This window comes from Oryctolagus cuniculus, chromosome 14 (assembly GCF_964237555.1).
Source record: "Oryctolagus cuniculus chromosome 14, mOryCun1.1, whole genome shotgun sequence".
In the NCBI taxonomy this organism is placed as follows: domain Eukaryota; kingdom Metazoa; phylum Chordata; class Mammalia; order Lagomorpha; family Leporidae; genus Oryctolagus; species Oryctolagus cuniculus.
In genome coordinates, this window is record NC_091445.1 from 6,747,321 (window position 1) to 6,758,755 (window position 11,435).

General features: G+C 44.8%; 1 long non-coding RNA gene across 1 annotated transcript; it reads left to right on the forward strand.

Annotated features, from left to right (window-relative positions):
* Positions 1-5,297: 5,297 nt before the first annotated feature.
* On the forward strand, positions 5,298-10,721 carry LOC138845131 (uncharacterized). The gene is made up of 3 exons (XR_011381860.1): positions 5,298-5,432; positions 9,022-9,119; positions 10,589-10,721. It is a non-coding gene; the product is annotated as an uncharacterized lncRNA (long non-coding RNA).
* The last annotated feature ends 714 nt before the right edge of the window (positions 10,722-11,435 follow it).

The window sequence follows — 11,435 nt, forward strand, 5'->3', positions numbered from 1 at the left end:
ATAAAGATCCTTGAATGAGTCATTCAGTGTATAATCTTTTCCCATTATTACTCATTTCTGTCTGTTTGGATCCCAGCTGGACAAGTGAGAGCAAATGCCAAAATAGAACAAGAATGGGTTTTGTTGGGGTGTTTACAGAACAAGCGAAGTCTGGGTTTTAATTGGAATTTAATTCAGAGTTTTGTCTGAGTTCATTATGTGGTCTGTGCCAAAGATTAAAATTTTACAGCCTTAGGCACAAATTCTTAAATGACATTGGATGATCTAAGATAAATTTGGAAGCTAAGTACCCCTCACATTTTAAGTTCTCAACAAAATTGTTTTCATCATAAAACTAAATAATTATAAGGGAATTTTGGCATACTTTATATATAAGCATTCTAAATAAACATGTAACAGCACTCTTTTCAATATATTCAGTGAACTCTAAGTATCATAGTTGTTTGATAACCTATTACCATTTTAAAAATATTTAACAAAAAAGTTTTAACAATCAGAAATTTTATATATTTTTAATCTTTAGGTACTTTTTTCACTTAAATCCCCCATGGAATAGTATTCATAAGTTATACATTTGTATGATTGAAAATCTTCTATTCGTAAAAATGGAACCAAAAGATAAGCTTATTTTAGTGTCAAAAAATGAAATCCATTCATAGTTGCTTTGTGTTATACTCATTTTCTATGAGTTTTTGAAATCTCACTTATTGACACCAAAATTTGTACTCAGATTCTGAGCACAGAACTATAGAAGGGAGATATTTGCTGGATTGAGTTATCATTGTAAGTTGCTGATGCACAGTTGACTGGAACATCATAAAACTTAAAATTTGAAATATAATTATACAAACGATAGAATTTTGTTACAATGATGTCTCTACAGGAGGATGATTAGTGCTGTTTTTCCAGTTCATATTTCCATGGGTAAATAATGACTTAACACTAGACTATGGCATGACTTAGATACAATTCCAGTCCTATTTTTTTTCCTAGCTTTAAATAGTGAGAAAATGTTTTTCATATAAATAGGTCGATGGAAACAATAACTTTACTAAGTAAGGGCACTCCACTTCTTAAGCTTGTCCTGAATGCTGCTCCAAAATCACACATGACCTCTCAAAAGTAATTTTCAAGTACATCTCCTCTGACCTCAGTGAAAGTCCTCCCTAGTTTTGTGTTTTTATATTCACCTGGCTTGGTCCAAGCTGAGTCCCAGCATCAGCAGCAGCGCTGGTCTCTGTGCTGGCAGCCACCTGAAGACTGAGCGAGGGTGAGAGGCTGTTTCAAGTGGTGGGCGTTTTTGACATGAAGCAGGAAAGGGGTGGTTGTGTACTCTCTGGTTCTCAGTGTGTTCCCCAGCACATCAGCATTAGTATCACCTAGGAGTTTGTAAGAAACGCAAGCCCTGGGGCTGGCTCTGTGGCGCAGATGGGTTAACGCCCTGGCCTGAAGCGCCAGCATCCCATGTGGGCACCGGTTCAAGACCTGGCTGCTCTACTTGCGATCCAGCTCTCTGCTATGGCCTGGGAGAGCAGTAGAAGATGGCCCAAGTCCTTGGGCCCCTGCACCTGCATGGGAGACCTGGAAGAAGCTCCTGGCTCCTGGCTTCAGATCAGTGCAGTTCCAGCCGTTGCTGCCAATTAGGGATTGAACCACTGGATGTAAGACCTATCTCTCTCTCTCTCTCTGTGTAACTCTGATGTTCAAATAAATAAATCTTAAAAAAAAAAAAAAAAAGAGCTGCAATCTGCAATCCCTTGGACTCTGCTCTCCTGATTAGAGATGCGGGTGGTGGGCATGGCAGCCGGAATTTGCTAGAGCTCCTGGTGACTCTGAAGCCTGCTGAGGTTTATGAGTGTTGCTGCAAGGGGAGACACCAAAGTCACACTGGCAGGGTCCGACACAGACACTTTCTGAAGCACTGAAAGTTCTAGAAGTTGCTTCACTGTGTATGCCCATGGACCCCGTGGAGAGCCTTGTGGAATTCCCAGGGCAGATGGCCCTGCTTTGGAGAATACTGCATTAATTAGCTAATTAATTTTTTTTGAGAGGCAGAGAGACACACAGAGAGAAACAGACAGATATAGAGATCTTCCATTGAGTGGTTCACTCCCCAAATGGCTGCAGCTTTGGGGGCTGGGTCAGGACAAAGCCAGGATCTGAGAACTCAATCCAAGTCTCCCACATGGGTGGCAGGGACCCAACTGTCCAAGCCATCACTGGCTGCCTTCCAGAGCACACATTAGAAGGAAACTGGATGAGAAGCTGAGCTGAGCCCAGTGTTGGATGTGGGGATGCCAAATGGCAGGCCAGCTGGTAGGCCAATGCCTGTCCCAAGACCACTGCTTTAAGATAGAGTCCTTAAAGTACCTTCAGACTTTTAGTACACCTTCCATTTGTAACTGAGACATGTGATGAGTGTGTGTGTGTGTGTGTGTGTGTGTGACAGAGAGAGAGAGAGAGAGAGAGAGAGAGAATGTGTTCTGTCTGTCTAATGATAACTCCTTTCCAACAGTTGAATGAGTCTCTGGATTTGCAAGAAAGAAGAGAGAAGGGCTTTCCCTATAGGGAGAACTGCGTTAAGCAGCATGATTTAATACACTTATTTCATAAAGACAAAGTATTAAATGCAGTAATTACGACAAGCTCTCAAAGTGGCAAATAGAAGCAGAGCAGACACATTGCTAACTTCCCAGCTGGGATCAGGCCCGAGGAGGAGGGATGCTATTATCAACAGCACTGGCCAAATGCTTGTCCTTCTGGGGCCTGCAGCCTGGTACTACCTGAGGTCTGCAGTGGTGAGAGCCTCCATTCTTGGGTAACTCCTCATTCTGTCTTTGGCTGGTTCCACTCATAACCATGACCTTGGGGACTCCTACACTGTGATTACGTCTGTGTCCAGTTGACTGGATTCCTTAGGCACATGAAGCTCTAGAGGTTCCAGATTGAATGATTATCCACCCCCTCCCCAGCTATCCACCTAGTTTTTTGGCCAGGAATCGTTACAGCTCCAGACATTTCTCATATCCATCCACTCTCTGTCTCCACTCTCCCATATATCCCCACTCACATAGAGTGTTACTATCTCTTGATGTGCTTTCCAAATTTTCATCCACATTACAGCGATGGAGTCTTAAAATCGTGAAGATCAGGGCTTGTCATGGCCCAGTATAGAGTTCTCCAGAACCCATTTCCCATAAAGAAAAACCCGGTTTGACATGCATAGACCTCACCCGTCCAATCTAATACTCTGCGCAACACTTCAGGAAAGAAAAGCTGTTCTATCCCACTATGAGGCGCTGAAGGAGAAGAGAGAGAGGGACTTGGCAATCTTGGCTAGATCAACTGTCCAATTTCAGTTTGGATGTTTTTTACTTCACTCACTTTGGTTTCTGTTCAGTCTCTGATCAAAATCAGACTGTCCCTGCAGCAGCAGCAGCAATACAAAGACCAGAAGCATCACTCCACTCGGTGGATATGCGCTCGCTCTTCTCCCTACACTCTCGGCTCTTCTCCCACTCCACGTCTGAGTGGCTGACGGTGCAGACTGCTCCTGCTGGGTTCAGAGGGAGAAAGGATGGTAGCCTCAGTGCGTGTGAGCCCTCGACTCTCCCAGTCCGGGGCTCGCAGGATCCCTGCAGTAGAGCCATCGGCTCCTGCAGGCAGGGTCCTCCTTACAGTCCCCTCTGCCTGCCTCCTGGCTCCACTGCTGCTCTTGACCTCCCAGAGCCTTTCAGTTCCCCACTATTGTTGGCCCAGGGATGCGGTGCCGTCAACTGAGCTTTCTTTAAACAATCCACTTTTGGAAATAGTCCCATGATCTGGCTCATCCAGTTTAATTGTGTTGTGTTTCCTGGGGGTTCCTGACTGACAGCGTGTTCTTGGATGCTGTTCTTCCGGGAAGCTATGGAAATAAGCCAGGGGGTGTCAGCCCCAGGCGGGGCACGCTCTGTTGCATCAGCCTGGAAGCCTCCACACTGCTTCCCTTGGGTTTCTCCCAGTGCATCCCATTGTGTGCTTTTGTGCGGGAATATCTTCACTAGCTTTAGCTTTTTCTTACAACCACTCACCCTTAACAACGGGATTTCGGTCATCAGCCATTCCCTTGCTTTGGCTGTGCATAAACATGGCCGTGCTGCCCACTCTCGGTACTCAGGCTTCATATCTGGCTCCAGTTTCCAAAATGCAACCAGTTCAGTGCTCAAAGCCTGCTTTGTAACCAGGAGTAAAGAAAGGAGTAGGATAAATGTGCATAAAATGTGTAAATGTGCATAAAAATCTCTCTGAGACCAAACCCCAATAGTTTTGGAAGTTTATGGCGATGCATCGGGAGGGTAGGACGAGAAGGTAAGGGAGGGAGCTATTTGAAATCTGCCAGCAGGTTTCGTATCTCTGAGACCATGTTTCCCTTGAGTTTTTGGAGAAGCCATTCCAAGGGGCGCTGGGAGTCACACGAGGTGAAGACCAAGTTCATCCTCTGGAGACGCTGCTGAAAGAAGGGGCTGATGTTTTCTTCTCGGGCAAGAGGTTGTATCTTTCTGATGAGACTTTTACTGGCATAAGTGTTCTGTCGATTTTCTTGGGAGTCTTGATTCCAGGAAGTGCGGGATGCTCCGCAGGAGGCTGTGCTGCGCTGAAGAGGGAAGATGGTGCCAGCCCCGTGGTGGCAGGTGTGCTGAGGTCAAGGTCACTCCTAGTGGAGATCTGCGTGGAAGGAGTCTGACCAAGTGCGCAGCTGCAATGCTGCTTAGCTCCGCTGGACTTCTTTCCACTCCTTCAAACCAGCAGGAGAGCTCCGTGAGGTCTTAATGACTCTTTTCAGAACTGGAAGATGGGCCATGCCTTTGTTGGGAGTGTGGAGAGGCGGAGAGATTGGCAGCAGGACTGGCAAGCCAGGTAAAGATGGTCTGGAGTCCTGTACTTGGTACCAGAGGTTGGCTGGTGTCATGATGTGCAAGCTGGGTTTATGAAACGGGGCAGCAGCGTTTGTTAATGGAATGTGCTAAAAATATCTGGGGAAAGGAATTTCCTGGAATTTTTGTTTCTGTCGTGTAATGTGTGGTCTTTGGAACACTGTTTTAGCAATAAAGGGGAGTGTGACTTCTTAAAACTAAATGTGGGAACAGCTGTATTGCATGGGTTTTCTAGTCAGTAATATCTGTACTGTTTCATGTTTGGCACTTCTTTGACTTGAGTCTCTAATTTTTAAAATTTTTATTTATTCGAGATGCAGAAAGAGAAACAGAAAGATGAGATCGCAGAGGTGTGGATTCACTCAGTCTGGGTGTCTCAAGTGGGTGGCGGGGACCCAACAACTTGAGCCATCACCTGCTGCCCCCCCTGGTGCACATCGGCGGGAAGCTGGACTCGGGAATTGAGCCGACGCTCTGGTGTGATCCGAGGAGTTCCTGCTGCGTCAAATGCCTGCCCAGGTAAATTAACAGATACCTTCACATTGTATAAGGATATGTAGTTCAGAAACAGCAATTTTAGAATTTTAAAGTGAACACCATAAGCAGAGAAAAAAAAGTAATGCAGCAAAATTAATAGAAGAAAACCAACATAGTAGTTCCAGAAGAATGAGGGTCATGCAGTAGCATCATAGTCTTAGAAAGAGAGTTAGGAGGAGAAGACAACTTAGAGGGATTCTAGAGGCTACCCTGTGTGGGCTGTGTCCAAGCCTGTCCCTGGAGAGCTGGCACTGGGATCTAGGAGAGTCTGGTCATGAAACGGGGAAGACAAAGGCTTCAGTGTGATATTTTGCATACATAGTTTAGGAAGACAGAAATGCTACAGAGCACACATGCCACAGACAGATCCTAGCGTTCCTGAAAACCAAGCAGTGTTGGAAGCTCACCATCAAGAGCACATGTGTTGTCATGGGGAGAGAGGCTTCTGATTGCACAAAGATGAAAAATTAGATCTACTTTAAGTGAGGTTTGAGGACACAAAATACTTGTTCTATCAATTCCCAAAGGAGGAGGTTTAGGATAGCGATTCCCCTAAGGATGAGAGAGGCTGAAATGAGAGAGTGAGTGGGCCATTCTGGTAGAGCTGGAAAACACTCATAGAGGTTGGAAACCCTGTAGGCGGTGAGTGTTCATGGAACCATTACCCACATCACAGCTTTCCCCATCAGACACCATGAAAACACTTTCTGATGTGTGTTAAATTATGTCATTGCCTTTTTTGTCATTAATTTATTACCTACGTAATACTTGTTGTGTTGTAAGCTTGTTGGAAAATACACGACAATAGAATATTTCCTTAGATCACCACGTGGCCCCAAAGAGTATGTGCAGAAGGTGCTATGTAGTGTGTCCAATGACATGATGTTCATGACATCACCCTGAAACCAGGCAGAAATCCCCCACCGCCTTGCCACAGGTATCATCAGGAACTTATTCCATTATTCAACAAGTGGTTATCTTAACCAGCAACATCAGAAGCTGAGGACAAAATAGGAAAGATGTTACAAGGTCTGTCTCTCACTGTCTACTCCAGCAGTATGTCGCCTGTAGCTGGCTGCCACCTATTGTGACTGAATGGGTTAGCAGATGAAGATTACACAGGCTATTGGGAGTTCTAGAATATCACACAAGTGGGTGTTTCCAAAAGTACGGGTACAATTTATGTCTATCTGAGCCTGCAGAGTTGGAGTAAATACCAGTCATTTCATGTCGCATGTCAGTACATTGTGACTTTTGCTGTCACCTCTTTTACCAAAGTAAATATTTCACCTGAGCCCAGAGATGAAGAAATGATTGCAAGAAAATTTACCAGTCACCGATGCATTTCTGTCCTGGGTCCTAAGAATGTTTTCACATGTTTGTGAATTTTCTAAAAAGAATACAGGCTGCATAAACCAATCCGACTTGGCTTTCGAAGAAAATGCGGCAGAACAACATGCGGCGATGTGCTGTAAGCTTTCATAACCCAGAGAAATCTACTTAGATCCAGGCTATACATGCAAAAGCACAAATTCATTTCTCTGTGCATTCATTTTTTCATTAACTCAATGAATTATTTTTGAGTAAGAATGACACTTTGGGAATTATGCTATTTTATTTCTTAGATTCAATCAGACTTTATTACATGGATAGTGTAACATGACAAAACCCTTCTGGTTTTAAGTAACTCTTCCTGAAGAAGTCAAAGTGTCCAGTTGTCAGAAAACATCTGACAACATCCAACCCTTGTGCTGACACACTGAAAACATAGTAGTTTCTCAATATTCAAGAGATGTCAAGGTCAAGTAAGCTTTGTTGCAAACTACAACAGCTTTTGAGCTCCAAACGAGTGCTCATGATATTCGCGAGAAGGAAGATTTACATTGATAAAACAAGTAGTTGATAATAATTCTGTGTCACATGGGGACTCTACTGAAAATATTGCCTCAATTATTTCCTTTACAGTCGTGTCTTCTGCCGTCTTGTGAGCAGGCTGACAATGTCCTGACATGGGATCAAATGGCATTTCAGTAGAACTCTCTGCCCTTGTGTCTCCCAGCTGCTTCTCTGGGAGTTGAGTTGGGAACTTCACTTTTGTGCAAGGAAGACAAGGAAGCCCCCTCGCATGCCCTGAACGGGTGGGCTGTGGGAAGGGTGCGTTGTGGGGAGGGCACGATCATCTGGCCTTGGGCAACAGACACGGAATAGCTGGGCTTGAAGCTGTGAATCAGAGAATGCCGGTGCAGAGCCAGCTTCTCTCCCTGTGAGCTAAGAGCCTGCTTGAGACACAGCCCCGATGAGACTCAGTTTTCTCATATAACGAAGCTGGCTCTTTACTGAACTTAACGAGGGTTTAGGATGTGGTGCTGCTGCTAAGTGGGGAAGGAGTGATCCTTAGCAATCCATTTCGAGGAAGACATTTCTGCAGGAGCTTTCGGTGTAGCTGGGAACTAAGGGCAGGGGGAAATGTTTTCGCTGTTTTCTTTGTGTTCTTGGTAGAGAAATGCTAAGGACAGAGACCCAACCCATCTACATCTTCTGTTTGAGACAGGGGCTAAAGGGGTTATGCCCCCAAACCAAGACTTTCAAGGTGCTGTGCTTTGGGACAAAAGGGACAAAATGTGACCTTCAGCAAGAGGCAGGGGCACAGAAGGTTGGGTGGCTCTGGGCCAGCGAGAGCTGCAGGGACCGTACCGGGGCCCATGTGGGACTAGAGACCCAGAGAGAACCGGTGGCTGCTTTGGGCACTAGGCTGCCGGGAGGCCATCAGCAGAGATGGAAATGAGAGTCGGATTAGAGTAGTTCTAGCCGCTGCAATCCCCTCTGAGGGCAGCGTTTGTGTTCAGTAGCAGTAGAGCCCTTTTTGCTTACAGGTGAAGTTTCTTGCAGTCTCGGGTTCCCAAAGCTGACCGAAGCAGAGCTCTCTGCTGAATCGGGAGGAAGCCAGAGGCAGCCGTGGTTTTCCTCTCCCCTAAGTCCTTGCAGTCTGCAGCTGGGGGTGGGAACCGCTGTGACAGAGTGGTGCCTCTCCACTTGCTTTGGCGTGTTTGTGAACGACCTGGGGATCTCTTCAAAATGCAGGTTTCCACTCAGGAGGCCTGGGGCGGGTCTGGGAGATCCTGGATGTTGCAGATGCCCCGCACTTGGAGCACTGGGTCTTGGGCCACTGGGCTCACACTTCAGTTAGCAGCAGCATCTCCTGCTGTGCTCATTCAAACACAGATTCCCACGCCCTGCTCTCTCTGAAATTTCTGGGCGGGATGTCTGGGGGAGGGGCAGGCAGTTTGCGTTTCAAGTAACATTTCACAGGTGATACAGGTCTGGGCATGCTCGGGAGAGTCAGTGGTTCTCAAATCTGACAAGGACCAGCAAACTGGAGAATTGGGAACCTCCGCTGCTGCTGCCCAGGTTGACCCTCGTCTTGCCACTCACAGTGTCTGACCTCGAACCTTGTGGGTCTCTCCAATGCGCAGTCAGCTTTGGGAACCATTGGCAGAGGGCCTCATTGGTCACCCAAGGACTTCAGATTTATTCTTGGGGTAAATATAATACTGGTTGTCTCTGCTTTCAGAATTAACTCTTCGTCGGATCCAAGTGATGGCACAGTGACATCCTGACACCTGGACGATATGCCTTCCTCTCGACAGGTGAAGGAATCGTCCCCAAGAGGTAGCTATCATCCCTATTATCTCTCTCATTACACACAGCAGGTGCTCAGAAAGGTTAGCCAGACAATTTTTTAACCTCTGTAGGGGACATGTAAAAGGGTATGCACATTGGTTCATTACGAAATCTACCAGTGCCAAATTGGCTACATTTCCCTTCCACTTTCTATTAACTTGGGTCTGTTTCACTATGGGTTCTGTGGGAGAAGCTAATTACTAGGCACCTGTAATTTGAAGTGACAGGTAATTGAAAACTGAGTTCCCCATGAAGATCTGTGTACTGCATAATGCATTATTAAACGCTAATTACTTACAACACAAATGAAGCCAAGTGAAGGCAGCTCCAGGAGTTGGTGGTTCACATTAAAACTGAAACTACAGATAATTAACATAGCTGCAAAAAGAACTCATTTCAAGCCGGCATGCAAAAATTGCTTCTTGTCATTTGGTATTAATTATAACATGCAAATATGCCCATTTTATTTGGGCCATATGCTTGCTTCATGTCCACTGGATAAAAAGCAGAAAGATGGTTCTAAATCCAAGAAAGGATGAAAACACCTTATTGCACACTTGTTTTAATATTTAATCTTCTTTACTGAATTAGTATTCTGAGGTTGTCCACATAAACCTCAATGGAAATGATAAGCCTTTTAAAGGAATATGAACTTGGAATTATTTCAAATGGAACATTATTTTTTAAAAATTGATTTTTTTAAAGATTTTACTTATTTATTATCAAAAATGAATCTTGATGTGAATGGAAGGGGAGAGGGAGTGGGAAAGGGGAGGGTTGCGAGTGGGAGGGACGTTGGGGGGGGAAGCCATTGTAATCCATAAGTCATACTTTGGAAATTTATATTCATTAAATAAAAGTTAAAAAAAAAGATTTTACTTATTTACTTGAGAGGTAGAGTTACAGACAGTGAGAGTGAGAGACAGAGAGAAAGGTCTTCCTTCAGCTGGTTCACTCTCCAAATGGCCACAATGGCTAGAGCTGAGCCAATCTGAAGCCGGGAGCCAGGAGCTAGGAGCTTCCTCCGGGTCTCCCATGTGGGTACAGAGTCCCAAGGACTTGGACCATCTTCTACTGCTTTCCCAGGCCATAGCAGAGAGCTGGATTGGAAGAGGAACAGCTGGGACTAGAATCGGTGCCCATACTGGATGCCAACGCCACAGGCAGAGAATTAACGCACCGTACCATAGTGCTGGCCCCAAAATTTGATCATTTGACATTTTTCCTAAGTGGAAAATGTCTCATTAGAACAGTGGAGTGCAAGTCACCAATAATGTATATATAACACTGAAATAAATATATACTATATAAAATACATTATATAACATGTTATATAATAAATATGTATACATATCTAGATAATATGGACTGTACTATCAATATATAGATAAATATATACAATTTCCTTCCTGGTTTTGGTTCTGAATTTGGTCCATCTGAATTTCTGATTTCTGCAGCAGCTATCCCATATGGGTCAACAAATGTCAAGTTCTGGTTCAAGTCCTGGCTGCTCCACTTCCTGTCCAGCTCTCTTCTATGACCCGGGAAAGCAGTGGAAGATGGCCCAAGTGCTTGGGCCCCTACACCCACATGGGAGACCTGGAGGAGGCCCCTGGCTCCTGGCTTCAGATCAACGCAGCTGCGACCTTGGTGGCCAATTGGGGAGTGAACCAGTGGATGGAAGACTTCTCTCTCTCTCTCTCTCTCTGCATCTCCTTTCTCTGTTTAACTCTGACTTTCAAATAAATAAATATTTTTTAAAAAAATACTTAGGTTGAAATAGTCATTGCTACTGATAAATTTACCTCCATGACTCTCAAGAAAGATCCAAGAATTCTGCAGGGCATATTTCTCCAAAACAGATACGTCGCACCGCTGTTGAGTACAGAAAATTTTCACTGCCTCTGCCTCCTATTTGCAAATTGAAGCATTTGGAGACTCTTATTCTGTTTCATTCAATTCCTTGTGGGGGCTTTAGAATCATCATCTTCAGGACTTAGTTTTCCTCCAAAGCCTCCATCTCTAAGGCTCGTTATCTTTATGATGGAAAGAAACTTATCATAGGTGTAAAAATGGATAAAGATAACTACAGATTTTTCTGACCCCAGGTCCTTCTTGCTGACTATTGGAGACATACAATAAACTTTATTCCTAGTCAAATTTTTGAATACATGGTAGAGACAGGGGTTCTCAGAGGTCCCTCGATCAAGGAGGACACAGTGTGTTTTGGGCCAGGTGGTATTTGACCCAGCTGGTTCTCCTGCATTTTCTTCTATGCCTTATGCATCTCCCTTGTTGGTTCCT